Source organism: Copadichromis virginalis, linkage group LG16 (genome assembly GCF_057382275.1).
Source record: "Copadichromis virginalis isolate Kocher_CV1m ecotype Utaka linkage group LG16, C_Virginalis_male_GT1.1, whole genome shotgun sequence".
NCBI lineage: Eukaryota > Metazoa > Chordata > Actinopteri > Cichliformes > Cichlidae > Copadichromis > Copadichromis virginalis.
This window is the reverse complement of record NC_140633.1, coordinates 3,599,370-3,613,907: the sequence shown is the minus strand read 5'-3', so window position 1 is coordinate 3,613,907 and position 14,538 is coordinate 3,599,370. Positions and strand designations below refer to the sequence as shown.

Below are 14,538 nucleotides of genomic sequence, written 5' to 3'. Positions count from 1 at the left end.
AACATGGTGAAGAGCAGATGCAGCATTGTCTACAACCTACACTCAATTTAAAACAAAGTCAACCAAAATATTATTTGTGATTTAACAACATAACTTTATGATTTCTGAAAATAATGAGGCTTTTTGGGAAGAGATCACCCACATTAATCATGTAAATCAAGGTTTTAGTTTTTGTCTGTATTATTTTATTAAATGGTAAATGGCCTGTATTTGTATAGCGCTTCACTAGTCCCTATGGACCCCAAAGCGCTTTACATATCCATCCACACACTGGTGATGGCAGCTACATGTAGCCACAGCCACCCTGGGGCGCACTGACAGAGGCGAGGCTGTCGGACACTGGCGCCACCGGGCCCTCTGACCACCACCAGTAGGTAACGGGTGAAGTGTCTTGCCCAAGGACACAACGACCGAGACTGTCCAAGCCGGGGCTCGAACCGGCAACCTTCCGATTACAAGACGAACTCCCAACTCTTGAGCCACGATCGCCCATTAGTAATAATAATGTGTCAAGTTTGAGCTGTGTGGCACACAGGAATGAGACCCAAAGCACATGAATTTGAGGATAATGCATAAAACTAAAAATTGCTTATAAAACAAATTAAACAAACCCAGATCCAGCAAGTTTACATGGAAAGTACAAAGAAGGACACTGTTTGATGGATAACACGACAAGGAACAAAGAGAAAGTCAGACAATACAACATCAGGTAACACAGCTGGACAGAATCTAACCTGTGCAATAAGAGGACGCAAAACTCAACATAACACACAAGGACTCTATCAAAATAAAACAGGAAGTGACTAACACTGAGCCCAAGACTAAGAGACACAAACTTAACACATAGACATGACACAAAACACAGAGACGAGACTGGGAAGACAGAATACAAATGCCAAAAAGAAAGGAAACCTATACACTAAGTAATCATAGGGAGCAAAAAGAAATCATAATGAAGCTGACATTACAGCCAGAATATAGAATATAGAGCTAAATACAAGATTATCACAAATACAAAAACAGAAATGTTGATAATCCAAGAACTGAAACACGCAGGCACCATGACAGTAATGTAATTATCAAACATTTCACTGTGTAAGCAGACTGCACATGCTATTCAATGCTAAGACTCCACATATAGCTTAAGAGGCCTGTCATGTATTCATTTACAAACTGCATTAGTAAAACACAGAGCAGTGTGTACTGTGTAATGAAAACAATGGGCTTAAACCAATGGCTTCACCTCTTCATCCTGGCTGAGGAATAACAGAAGCTCTCACTGTAACCACCCTGTTTCACTTCTTTGAATTCTTTACTACCATGAAGTTATGTTCTTACATGTGGACTGATGAGAATGTATTTATCAGTCATTATTTTCAAGGCTGTAGCCATCGTTTACAGTTTTTTCTGAATGCTTAAACCCTAACTGTGATTCCTGTAGCACGATCTCTAAAACTATTCAGACTTATAGCAAAACCACTCACTGAGTTTGCAAAACTAAAAGCACAAAAACTGCTTTGCACTCAGTTTGCAATTTTGTAACACACACTTTGCAAAACTGTAGGCACAATTCACTGCACAACACTCAATTACCAAATTTCCAACACACTCCTAGCAAAAGTATACACATGTATGGCTATCATTAACACTAATTTGCCAACTGTCTGGCACACTTTCACATGTGAAAACTTTTTTAGATAATTAGTTCACTTTGCAATCAGCCTAAGCACTATAATACAGGTAAGCTGTGTGTGCGGAGTACAATGGAGGGAGCAGAAAGAGTGAGAAGTAGAGGAGGCCGAGGAAGAGGACGTGGAGGTGAAGAAGTAGGATGAAGAGGACGACAAGGACAAGGAGGAGCAAGAGGAAGACGAGGAGGAGGGAGAGGAAGATGAGGAGGGGGGAGAGGAAGGGTAGGAAGAGTAAGAAATAGAATTGCTGATGACATCAGAGCTACAATAGTGGACCATGTAATCAACCGTGGAATGACCCTGAGGGTAGCTGGCCAACGGGTCCAGCCTAACTCGAGCCGCTACACTGTAGCAAGCACCATAAGGACATCTTGAAATGAGAATCGGTTAGTACAGTCACTTCGCACAAAGATTTGTAGCACTGCCATATGCCAATGAGAAACACACCAATACCATTGATGTAAAAATACTGAAATTGTTACTTTACAGAATTGCTAGATGACCAGATGCTGGGGCAGAGGAAGCATGTTCACTGCAGACCAAGTAACCCATATAGTCATTATGGCGATTGCAAATAATCCTATACTTGGAAATAAACACTTGTGTTTGTTTTGATGTGTTTGAATAAACAGCAGTACTTGAAGTTTGGATCCCTCTATGCTTATGGATCTATGACAGAAGTATGAGCTCAAACTGACATAGCCTACCTTGTGCACAGAGAAAGCAAAAGCCAGATGTGTTTTGTATTCATACCATCAGTGTGCAGTTGGCGCATTGTGTGCTTAGTAGATGATGGCTTGTGTGTACTGTTTGATACGGAAACACCATTTTTATGAAGGTGTGAAGAGTTAATCTAGCTGTGTTTGCTTTTGCAAGAGAACTACAATGTTTTGATTATTGGGTGACAGGTTTTCTTATTTGTGTGAAGAGTTTTGCAAAATTAGCCAATAGTTACAAAAAATGTGCTTAAGCAATCAGAAAAAACTGTAACTGTAGCAGGGCTCAAGGCTGGGTTAGGGTTAGCTGCTGTAAACTTTATATGTGAAGAGCACATTAACTTACTCAAAACAATGGCTAGCTAGTATGGCTGGAACGTAACACAAGTTAACATTAGCCTAAAATAATGGGGCTGCAGTGTGAGTCATGCTGGCTCATTACCTTTAAGTGTAGAGCTCTCACTTACAAAAAAGTATGAAAGCTATGGTGTGATACAGAATTTCCTTTACATTTTTGTCCTTGACGGGTTAAACCACAATAAATACCAGCAGTGTACACGTGCTGTGTGTACACGTTTCTGCCTTGTATAACGTTCCTGTGGTTTGAAATCTCTCGTTGTCTAACCACTCTTGTTGTTAAATTTCATGCAGATTGTGATAATGTAATTAGACTCACCATAGAAACAGAAAATCGTTTTGTTCAAAATACAATTATTGTAAATGTAATAAACACCTAAATCCAGCGTAAAGTACGAGCTTCATGTTAGGAACAAAAGTCTAAAATGGTTTGTTATTTATTTTGTCTTACAGTGCTGGTATAATGGGTGCTAATTTCTTGTTAGGCACCATAGTACATGGTCATTGGTATCAAACGTCCCGAACAGAAGGTGTTAAATATGTACCCAAATATAAGCTTAAGTACATTTGGCCTTGACTTCGTAGTTGTGTAGTAACCTTGACATCTGAACATATCAACAGCAAACCAGACTGATGAAGCTGGTATACACTCAGCCTTGTACTCTCCAGAGCCTTTTCTTTGTCTGAGCTTCAGGGCTTTGGAAACAGATTGACTGCTGAGGCTGCTGCTGACAAACTCAGCTACATTCTCCCTGCAGCGGCTGGAAGAGCACAGAAGTAATGTGACACTGCTTTGGCTGCTAGAAGATGCCTCAAACCACAGAGGCATTTTCATCCGTTACTCTGCAACCAATAACAAGTCCCTGCAGCCTCTCCTCCCCAATGCATGTGTTTCTTCTCTCCACTTTGATCATTTCTCATGTTCGTCCATCCTTTTGAACAGTAACTAACTTTATGGGCTATCGTTCTTTCATTGTTGTGCTGTTTTTGTGATTTGAACATCACTGGGATCCATATTTACCACCAGGCTTCAAACTATTTACGTGTAGACAATCCAACTGGATTCACGTGTTTATCTTTAAATTGCTGATGGATCCAATGAAGGATGAATCTCATGCAAGCATTCATTTAAATATAGCATTTCAAAAAATATGGAGGCATAGAAGAAATGCTGTCAGACGTTTTTTCTTTCTTTTTTCATGTGTGAGTTTGGGAGTCTTGTTGAAGATGGTGGCGTTTTGGTTTTATCATTCTACTATTTTAGGTTCCTGAATGCTGTTTTGATTTCCTTTTATTCTTAAAGTTTATTTATTACAATTTTGTGACACACACACACAAGTTCTGGGACCCCAGCATGACACACACAGATAGCGTTGCAGGCAAGTGATCCTTTATTTTCAATAATGATTTGCACTCTTGCACCATTTGCAGCTTGTCTCTGGTCCCCGTGGCCTATCAAAATAAGGAAGACTTGATTATTACGTTGCTCCCAGCTGCTCGGCCATCATCCCTGGCACTAACGCGTGAACCATTGGACCAACTTGAATTTAAATGGCTGGAGAGCCAGAAACCACACGTGTGATGCAGACATTGGCTTCCTTCAATCAATCAATCAATCTTTATTTATAAAGCACTTTTCATACAGAGAAAATGTAGCACAAAGTGCTTTACATAGTTAAAAGCAGCCCACCCCACCCTCCAACTCACTCCCCACACTCTCAATACACATATATCCCCCCACCCACACACACATACACACACGCGCACACTTAAAGAGTAAAAATTGGGCTGGGCTCGCATGAGCCAAGTGAGGAAACACTATAACAGGGAGCCGTCTGCACCGGGAGCCGGTCACAGACCGCAGCCACCAGGCTGGGCACACAGCAGGAGGGAGGCAAAGGAGCCCCCCAGCCAGGCTGAGAGGACCCCCAGAGACCCAGCAGCCACGGTCAATAACAGCCCCGGTGCAGAGAGCGCCCTCCGAGGAAACACTGGAGATATGACGCAATACAATATATATAGGGTAAAATGATAAAATAAATAAGAACAGGATATAATATAAATATAAATAGAATAAGAAGATTAAAAAATGAATAAGAATAAAATCAAACAAATATTAGGTAAATCCTAAATTAATAATAGAATAACAGGATAGAATAAATAAGCATAAAATAAATAAACGCTAAGTAAAAGCTAAATTAAAAAGGTGGTCTTGAGCCTGTTCTTAAAAACATGTACGTTCTCTGCGGCCCTGAGCTCCTCCGGCAGGCTGTTCCACAGACGAGGACCATACCACTGAAAAGCTGCCTCTCCGTGAGTATGTGTCCTGACTTTAGGGACAATCAAAAGGCCAGTACCAGAGGACCTCAGGGTCCGCGAGGGTTCGTATGGTAAAAGCAGATCTGAGAGATAAGAAGGCCCAAGACCATTAAGACATTTAAAAACCAATAAAAGAACTTTAAAATCGATCCTGAAACACACGGGGAGCCAGTGCAGCGATTCTAAAACCGGTGTAATGTGGGCCCGCCCTCTGGTCTTCGTCAGCACACGAGCTGCCGAGTTTTGTAAATGTTGTAAAGTTGAAATATTCTTCTTAGGAAGACTAGAGAGCAGGGCATTACAGTAATCAATGCGACTGGTAATAAAAGCATGCATCAGCATCTCCGTGTTGGCCCGAGAGAGAATAGGGCGGACTCTGGCTATATTTTTTAGATGATAAAATCCAATTTTAGTTACATGTTTAATATGTGGGATAAAACCAAGCTCAGAGTCAAAAATAACACCCAGGTTTTTCACTTGTAGCGAAGGACATAGTGAAAATGCCTCTAATTTAGACAAGAGTTTCTCTCTCTGAGCCTCAGGACCGACAATTAAAACTTCAGTTTTGTCCTGGTTAAGCTGTAAAAAGTTTTCTGCCATCCAAGATCTTATATCCAAGATACAGTTAAAAAGGGCATCCATTGGTCTGGTGTCATCAGGAGACACGGACAGCTGAGTGTCATCAGCGTAACTGTGGAAGTTCACTCCATGCCTCCTGATGACACCGCCGAGAGGGAGCATATACAAATTAAAAAGTACAGGGCCTAGAACCGACCCTTGAGGCACACCTCATGTCCTTCTATGGATCTTAGAGGAGCATGTATCCATACTCACCATAAAAGTTCTGTCAGAGAGATAGGAAGTGAACCAGCTGTGTACAGCACCAGAGAGGCCCACCATGTGTTTCAGTCTGTTTAAAAGAATAGCGTGGTCTACTGTATCAAAGGCTGCGCTTAGATCCAGTAGCACCAGGACTGAGAGCTTTTGGGAGTCCCAGTTACATCTAAGATCATTTAAAACCTTTAGGAGAGCCGTCTCTGTGCTGTGGTTCACCCTAAATCCAGACTGGAATATCTCCAGGATCTGTCTATCATTGAGAAAATCAGTAATCTGAGTAAAAACAAGTTTTTCTAAGACTTTACTTAAAAATGGTGAGTTGGATACAGGTCTGTAGTTATTAAAATCATTACAATCCAAATTGCTCTTCTTCAGAAGGGGCCTCACCACCGCCGTTTTAAAGGCAGCAGGGAAGACACCCAACTGAAGAGAGCAATTCATCATGTATAAAAGCTCAGCCTCAAAAAATCCATAAAGTGTTTTAAAGAGTGAAGAAGGAATTGGATCTAAAAGACATGTGGTGGGTCTCACTGTGGAGAAAACTTTCTGAAGGTTCTCAGCATTAACCAGGACAAAGCTGTCCAGTGTCTCCTCAGGTACAATCGAGCCCTCAGATGTGTTTACAAACATATCGCGATTAGATAAAATATCAGATCTGATGGCGCTGATCTTTCCCCTGAAGTGGTCTGCAAACTGCTCACAGAGCGAGTCTGTGGGGTTCTTTTGGAGCTTTTAAAATCAGGGTTAAATAAGTGATCTATGGTGGAAAAGAGGACCTTGGGATTATTTTTGTTAATACTGATTATTTTGGCGAAGTATGAATTTCTTGACTTCCTTAATGTATTATTGTACATTTTAAGTTGCTCGCAAAATATTTGATGGTTGATTGTATTTTTATTTTTCCTCCATCTCCTTTCTGCTGCCCTGCAATTTCTTTTGAGTTTTTTGACTTCTTCGTTTCTCCAAGGTGATGCATGTTTTACGTTAATCTTTTTGGTGGTGAGTGGAGCAACGGAGTCAAGGCTTTTCTTCAGTTTGCTGTTGAAATAACTAAAAATCAGATCGCAGGGTGCAGGTAGAATCACAGGGGGGCATTTGACTAAAACCCTGGTAAAATTTGCAGCCACTTCAGAGGTTAGATAGCGCCTCCTCACAGTTCGCACCGAGGTCTCCCGCTGAATAAAACCAGTGATGTTAAAAAACACACAGTAGTGGTCAGAGACAGCCAAGTCAACAACAGAGGACACGCTGGTGGACAGCCCATGGGTGATGACCAGGTCCAGAGTGTGTCCTCTGTTGTGAGTCGGCTGCGTGATGTGCTGGGTAAAATCCAAACAGTGAAGAATGTTTAAGAATTCTTTTGCTGCAGGGTCAGAAGGATTATCTATGTGCAGGTTAAAATCACCGGTTAAAATTATCATGTTATATTTTGAATGTATGTTTGTTAAAAATTCTGAGAATTCCTTGATAAAAGCAGCGCTGTCTTTAGGTGGTCTATAAATTGTGACAGATGAAACTGGAGGGCTGCTGAAAACAATAGCATGGAATTCAAAAGTGGTAAAATGATTAAATAAAATTTGTTTGGTGGTGAGTGTGTTGTTGGCTAAAGATGCAGTCCCACCACCTCTCTCACCACTTCTAATAGAAAAAGAGAAATTAAAATTTGGTGGGGAGGCCTCAGTGAGAACAACTGGTGCATCCGAACCCAGCCATGTTTCAGTTAAAAATAAACAGTCAAGTTTATTATCTAAAATTAAATCATTAATAATAAAAGACTTGTTCGACAGAGAGCGGACATTTAAAAGTGCCATACTGATTGAGACTGGTGGATTTTTAACAATAGAGTTGAATGGATGTTGATATTTTTGAAGAGGCCGGAGGTTATTAATATTTTTGGAGTTACTGGATTTATGATAATTCTGTTGCTCTCTGTTTGTGATTATGACGGGTATTGTGTTGACTGTGGGAGAGAAAGGTCCTAGTCCAGAGTTTTGTGTATTACTGTTAAAAGTGGAACAAATATAGGAGCTGGGACCAGGGGAACATCAGTCAGTGGCAGACGGATCAGCAGGTAATGTCAGTTTGGGGTAGTGACAGGGCGATGTGCGGGAGTGCTGTACGCCAAATGCCAAATTGGCGGACAGCAAACGGCGTCCCCAGGCGTTGAGGTGGAGCCCGTCTGCCCCAAAAAGATGCCTCCTCTCCCAGAAGGCATCAAAGTTGTTAATAAAACCCACGCCGTGGGAGACACAGGCGGAGGAAAGCCAGGTGTTAAGGCTGAGCAGCCGGCTGAAACGGCCTATCCCTCTGCCACAGGTGGGGGTGGGCCCAGAGATAAAAGCACTCACCTGCAGCTGACCAAGGAGGCTGAAGAGTTCGAGGAAGTCCAACTTCAGCAGCTCAGATTGCTGTTTGGGGATGTCATTGGTGCCGATGTGGATGATGAGCCGGTTAACCTGTGGGTGGGATGCCAGAATGTTGGGAATTCTGTCCACTATGTCAACAACAGTGGCTCCCGGGAACGACAGCGTGAGCGCCCCCCTCATCCGCACGTTCCTGACGATGGAATCCCCGAGGACCAGCGTGGAGAGAGGAGGTGCCACTGGGGGCTGTTGGCCATCTGAGATGCCCGCGCCGCGACGCCGGGGGTGTTCAGATGGAGATGCGCCAGCCGGACTGCGTGAGTGACTCCCAGGTAGCCGCGCCGTGGGTCCTCTTCTCCGAGGAGCCGGGGTAAAGCACAGCTCTCCGCGGTGAGTTTGCACCACAGCGTCGGGTTGCCCGCCGCGGCTCCGGGGGCGTAGTGGTGGAGATGGCGCAGACCTCTGCGACACAGCGGGATGGCGAGGGCTAGCAGTCAGAGGAGGAAAGTCCACAGGATCCAGGACATTGAATTTATTCTCCAATACTACCTCACCGGAGGGGTGAGGGACCATTGCAGAACCATTGCAGCAGAGCATGGTCTGAACAGAGGGTGGATCAGTGTGCTAGGAGGTAATAACATAAACCAGCGGTCTCCAACCTTTTTTGCGCCACGGATCGGTTTATGCCCGACAATAGTTTCGCGGACCGGCCTTTAAGATGTCGCGGAAAAATACAACAAAATGAAACTAGTGCCGAAAAAAAGATTTATTCATAACACACGTGAAAAGACCCAGGAAAAGCGAGTTAACAATAAAAACGATAACAAAATAACGCTGAAAACCGAAAACCCTGAAAACCAAACATTTCACACCCGAGCCTCAACTCTCGCGGCCCGGTACCAAACGACTCACGGACTGGGACCGCTGACATAGAGAGTCAACCGCAAACTGGATTGCCAAACACTCCTTTTCCACTATGCTGTATCCGGACTCAGACAACTTGTGTTTTATGTCAGATGAACTAGTATTGTTTTTTGTAAAGTCCAGAAAATCTTTACTACTACATCATGCTTGGAGTTCTGCTGCTGGTCTGTAATACTGAAGGAGCTGCAGAGGATGGGTTTCAGAGCTGGATCTAAATGAAAAAAGTATGAATGTATGTTTCAGCATCACAGGGAATGTCCTTGGACAGTAAGATAGACAAGCTTGGTAAACTTATTAAGGCCTGGAGCGAGTGACTGTACTTAGTTCGGGACTTTCTTTGTTCTCAGGCAGACAGAGGTTAATCTAAGCAGTACAGGAAATGTGGGGTGTAGCACACGCCTGGCTGCTCTGGGTTTAGTAATCAGGTGGCAGGCCAGCCACCTGATTGGGTATACACATGCTATTGGGGTTTGTTTTGGTCCACTAGTAGTTAATGTCCACTTATACCATACGTTTTTCAGAGATTGGTTTCAAAGCCTTTATGCTTCATGTGTATTCATCTCCACAGCCCCACACCTGCTATGTGAGTACAGAGTGTAACCAGCAGATGGATGCCAGGTGTGGCTCTCCTCAGCTGGGCCTGTTCCTTAAACCACTCTGCCCATCACTCCCTCCCACAGCGGAACCAGAAACCACACCCTAATGCCACACAGGCTGGCTGTAGTTCGGGAGGTAGATCAGGTCATCTATTGGCAGGTTAGCGGGCGAACCAACATTATACATGTTGTAAAGAGTGCTTTAAGTGCTCTGGGAGAGTAGAAGGCGCTATATAAGAATCAGTCCATTTACATGGGGAGACGGCATCATCTGTGAAAGGTGCCATTATCTGCAAAGGGATGTTTTCGGTGGTTTAAATATTGCACTGTTAGCTGTATACATCCACATTACTCACAGAAGGGAACTGTCTTTAATCATTGCTGTTTTGCTTTTTCTTCTATTTAAATTCACCTGGAAATAACCCACATCCATGTTTGGATTTCCTGATCAGGTGAGAAAGAGACTATCAGTGACTGTGACTGTAGCTATCGAGCCATTCGTTATTTTCTGTTTTCTCTTTTATTTCGCTCCACTGGTTATTTTAATAAGTATGATTGTGTTTTTAGAGCTGCTATGATAAAAATCATATTCCAGTGTTTGTGATAAATAAAGTATGTCTCATCTTAATTGTCAACTTGTGACAGCACGAGAGACCCGAGCCAAAGGTGAAAGGGCCTTTCTACAGATAGATCAAATTGCTGAAAAACAAATTCACTTATTTCCAAGTTGCAGGGAGAAGAGCGAGGGTCTTCTCCATCAACATATAAGTGGCTACATCCATTTAACCATCTACACCACCAAGCATGGGGAAGAGTCAGGTGATATAAGACCAATCAGGATGTGACTAATGCCAAATCTAGCTTTGTTTAGTACTTAAACAGGAAGAGGATGAATTCGGAGTGCTGTTTCAAAGTTCCACTATAGTAACACTTAAAAGTAAAATGAAATGAAATGAATGAAGGTCTAAGGGCCGAGGCCAGATTCCTATCACCAACTGAAGGTGTCTCTCGAGTGGCTTTGCTAGAGGCCGATGCAGACTCAGCTGTCAGCCGGTGAGAATGGCGTGGGCAGCGTAGGCAGTGGGCACATCTGTAGTGGACCTCTTCATCACCACTTTAACCCATAAGAGCCCATAAGAGTGACACTTTTACACACTGAGGAAAGTTTCTGTTAAAGTTTCAAAGTTGACTCTCCCACAGTTTTCCTGACAGTCACAGTGGGTCTGGGCTCTTATGGGTTAAACCAAAGTCAACTGTGGCATCTGCATAAACTGTCAGTAAACCAAAAATAAAGTCTTAACAATTAATGGAAACATTGTTTACATCAAAGGCTTCATCACCTGTAAAACAGAAAAAGTGATGTATATGATTCTGTATTCATGTAATCAAAAATACATTGGTGAAATATAAAGAAAGACACAGGAGACAAACACAGGAGCTCCATTAAAAGAACAAAGACTACCAGTCCACATGTACATGACTGCATACTTACATTTTTCTGTGGGCAGTTTTCTCACAATTGGCACATACGAAGCATGGACCACCCTTTGAAAAAGTTGCACTGGGCTCATCTGTTTTTGTTTTTGTTTTTTCTCAGCAGTTCTGCTGTTACCTTCACAAGCATCAGGGCAGAAGTTACTGTCATAACTTGCGCTTCATAAAGCCTTCACACTTATGGATGGATTGTGTTGGCTGCACTTCCTCTCCAGCAGCACACGAAGGGACAAAGCATGCAGTCACAGTTTGTTTCACAGCTGAGACTCGTGTTATTCAAATCAGCGACCTTACTTTCCACCCTTCTGGTATGTGAGTCACAGCGCCATATAAAATTCAGCATGTTGTTGTAAACACTGAGTCATTGTTGGTGCTTTTTGTTGCAAAGGAGCTGGATGGGTAAAAAGGATGGAAGACTGTTACTAATAGATGATCAGCAGCAACATCAGTACAGACGTTTCCTGCAGGACTGAGAGGAGGAGAGCCTCCCTGCTTTTTAACTCCAGCAGATAAGCCCATCCCCACACCCATGAACATAAACTACTACACACTCTTTTATACTGCCGACACTTTACTCACTCACAGTTATTTATTCACCTTTCAGTCACTTTAATTGGAAAACTGTGTATATACTGTATATTCTGTGTATTTATTATGTCAGTCGTATTGCCTGTTTATGCCCTGTCCTAATCTTCAACGTCATGCTGCTCTGTTGTATGTTAATTAAAGTCTTTCTGATTCCTTCTGATTCTGACGACCAGAAACCTGTACTGAATTTATGGTCAATAACACCTGTAATAGAATAATTTCTGAGGTGTTCGGTTGAGAATATGTCAGGTTTAAGGTTTCTCCGCTGTTTTTTTTTCTTTATAAAGTGACTTCAATTTCACATTTTTAGCGAACAATGTGTATAAAAATGTGTTTTATTCAACCATAAAAATGTGATAAAATGCCATCAGATGCCCACATAGACCCACAGTGGGTGTTTGTTTGTTGACTGTTGTGGGCTGTGCAGTCAAGCCAAACCCTCACTTATTCTATGTGAGCCGAAATCAGGTGTGCCCACACAGGACAATGCCCACCCCACAGAGGCAGAGTAACACAGGCATTTGTGGCTCAGAAGCATATCCAGACACGTATACGTCTGCCATTGAATATGCCTGGGACATGCTGAGTCGACATGTTCATCAGAGGCAGCCACAACCAATGACCGCTGCAGGCTGCAGTCAGCCACAAAGCAATTTTTCAACAAGAGATCGCTCGTGCATGCACATCACATCCAGAGGATGCCATACTTCATATTGCATCTTGTATATACCAGTGGGTTGCAGTGATTTTTACAGAAAGCAGGCAGAGATGATGAAGACCCCCCCCCACACACACACACACACACATCCTTCAAGTGTTAATCACGACAAATCACACCTGATTAACACCATTTTCTGCTGCCTCTCTTTTATGTTTTTATATATGCTGGCAGCCTCCTGCAGCTTTCTGCGCTCTTACTAGCTGTCTTCAGTTTTCTGCACTATTTACTTTTATAGTTAAATAAATATTTTACTATATTACTAACTAATTACATTGAGTTTGTTTGTTTTAGAGCCATTTCTTTAAGCAACACTAAACACTTCACTAAACAAACTGTATTAATTGTACTTAAAGTATACAAGAGTAAAAGTTGTATTCTACATTAACATGTTCCTCATCACTCCTGCAGATGTTTAAGGCTGAGCTAAATATTTTGTAGTCTGTTTAACTGCTGGTAATGGATTATATTCTTTAAAATAATGTGTTTGTAGTGTTGCTGTTCTTTATATCTCTGGGGGAAAAAACTATTACTATTATTTCAAACGTGTGTTAATTATTCTGAAAAAAATACATTCACAGCTGAAATAAAAGGCTTGAACACCACGTGTCAGTGTTAACCACATGTACTGACAGATTACAGAATACTAACGAAAAATCAAGGTGGGGTATTAGCAAACCAGCTGGTAAAACTTTATATATTTATGCAGCCAAGTGATTTCTCAGCAATGCTAATGTGAGTACCAGCTGAGCCTGCGTTACTCCCCATCATCACGACTTTATCACGAGTTAATCAAAAAACCTCTTCACTCCGCTCCTCTACATCAAACATGTTGGTCATGATTGTCTGTTGCAGTGATAAATGAGATGAGCTCATGTCAGTGAAAGAAGAGACAGTGCTAGCTTGTTTAGCGTGCTAGCATGTCACGCTAGCACGCTAAACAAGCGACTGCAACTTGTGCATGACATGGACTCGCATGCACAAGTTGCAGTAAGCTGCAGCACCAGCAGTGGGCGACATTTTAGTTCAAGCCAACATAAAAACAAACATTTAAAGAGACATTACTTCCACATTTACATGTAAGTACTCATGAGCTACCTAGCTTAATCTTAAGGAGCCAAGAATGGACTTCACATCTTCCTTAGTCAGCATCAGTTTGTAGTCTTTACATATATTATCTGCTCCTTCTGGTACTATAAGTTGGACCAGCTTGTCTGTTGCATGCTCTGTCATGATACTGGGTTGATTCCCAACATGCTGAGAGGAGAAGGGCTGCTTTAGTTTTACTTGATGTCTATTTTTGGATTTCACAAGCCAAAACATGCTTTCCTTGCTTGTCTTGACAGAACTCAGCTGATATATACACACGCCTTTTCCTTCTTCTTTTTTTAGTATAATTATTGTACAAGTATTAATGAGTCATGGCAACTTCCTCCGTGTCTTTTCTAGAGCCCGGTAAATATACCACAGTGAAATAAACCAGAGTTATCCTTTAATTGGCTTCATTTTTTTCCTCCCAAGTAAATTAGCAAGTCAAAAGACTTTTCTTCCCTTTGTGAATAAATGCATTGCCACTTGTGATAATTATTATTCTTCTGTGTCTGTAAACAAACTCATTAGTGGGCTGTCGTAAAACTCTATAGTGTGTGCAGTAGGGTCGCTGATTACTTGGTTTGGTGTTAACAAAGAAATCAGCCTCAGAAGAGTATTGGCATTAGTGCTGGGTGGAGGCAGCCCGCATCAATTCTGTTAATGAGTTCTCCACCCTCACCCCCACCCCTTCCTCTTCTTCCTTTATTCTGCTGTGCTCTGCTGAGCTCGTCTTTCTGTGTCATTGCGGGCAAAGAGGAATGGCGAGGAGCCGAGCAGGCTCTTGCATGAACTTTAAAGGATCACATTAGACCTTGGCAAACAGCCACAGGACATTTACCAAAA

At 42.3% G+C, this 14,538-nt stretch overlaps 1 long non-coding RNA gene across 1 annotated transcript in view; it reads right to left on the bottom strand.

Moving 5' to 3' along the window:
* The window catches only part of LOC146690088 (uncharacterized), a 384,415-nt gene that overhangs the window by 135,613 nt on the left and 234,264 nt on the right, over positions 1–14,538 (bottom strand). The gene's annotated exons all lie outside the window — the stretch shown is intronic.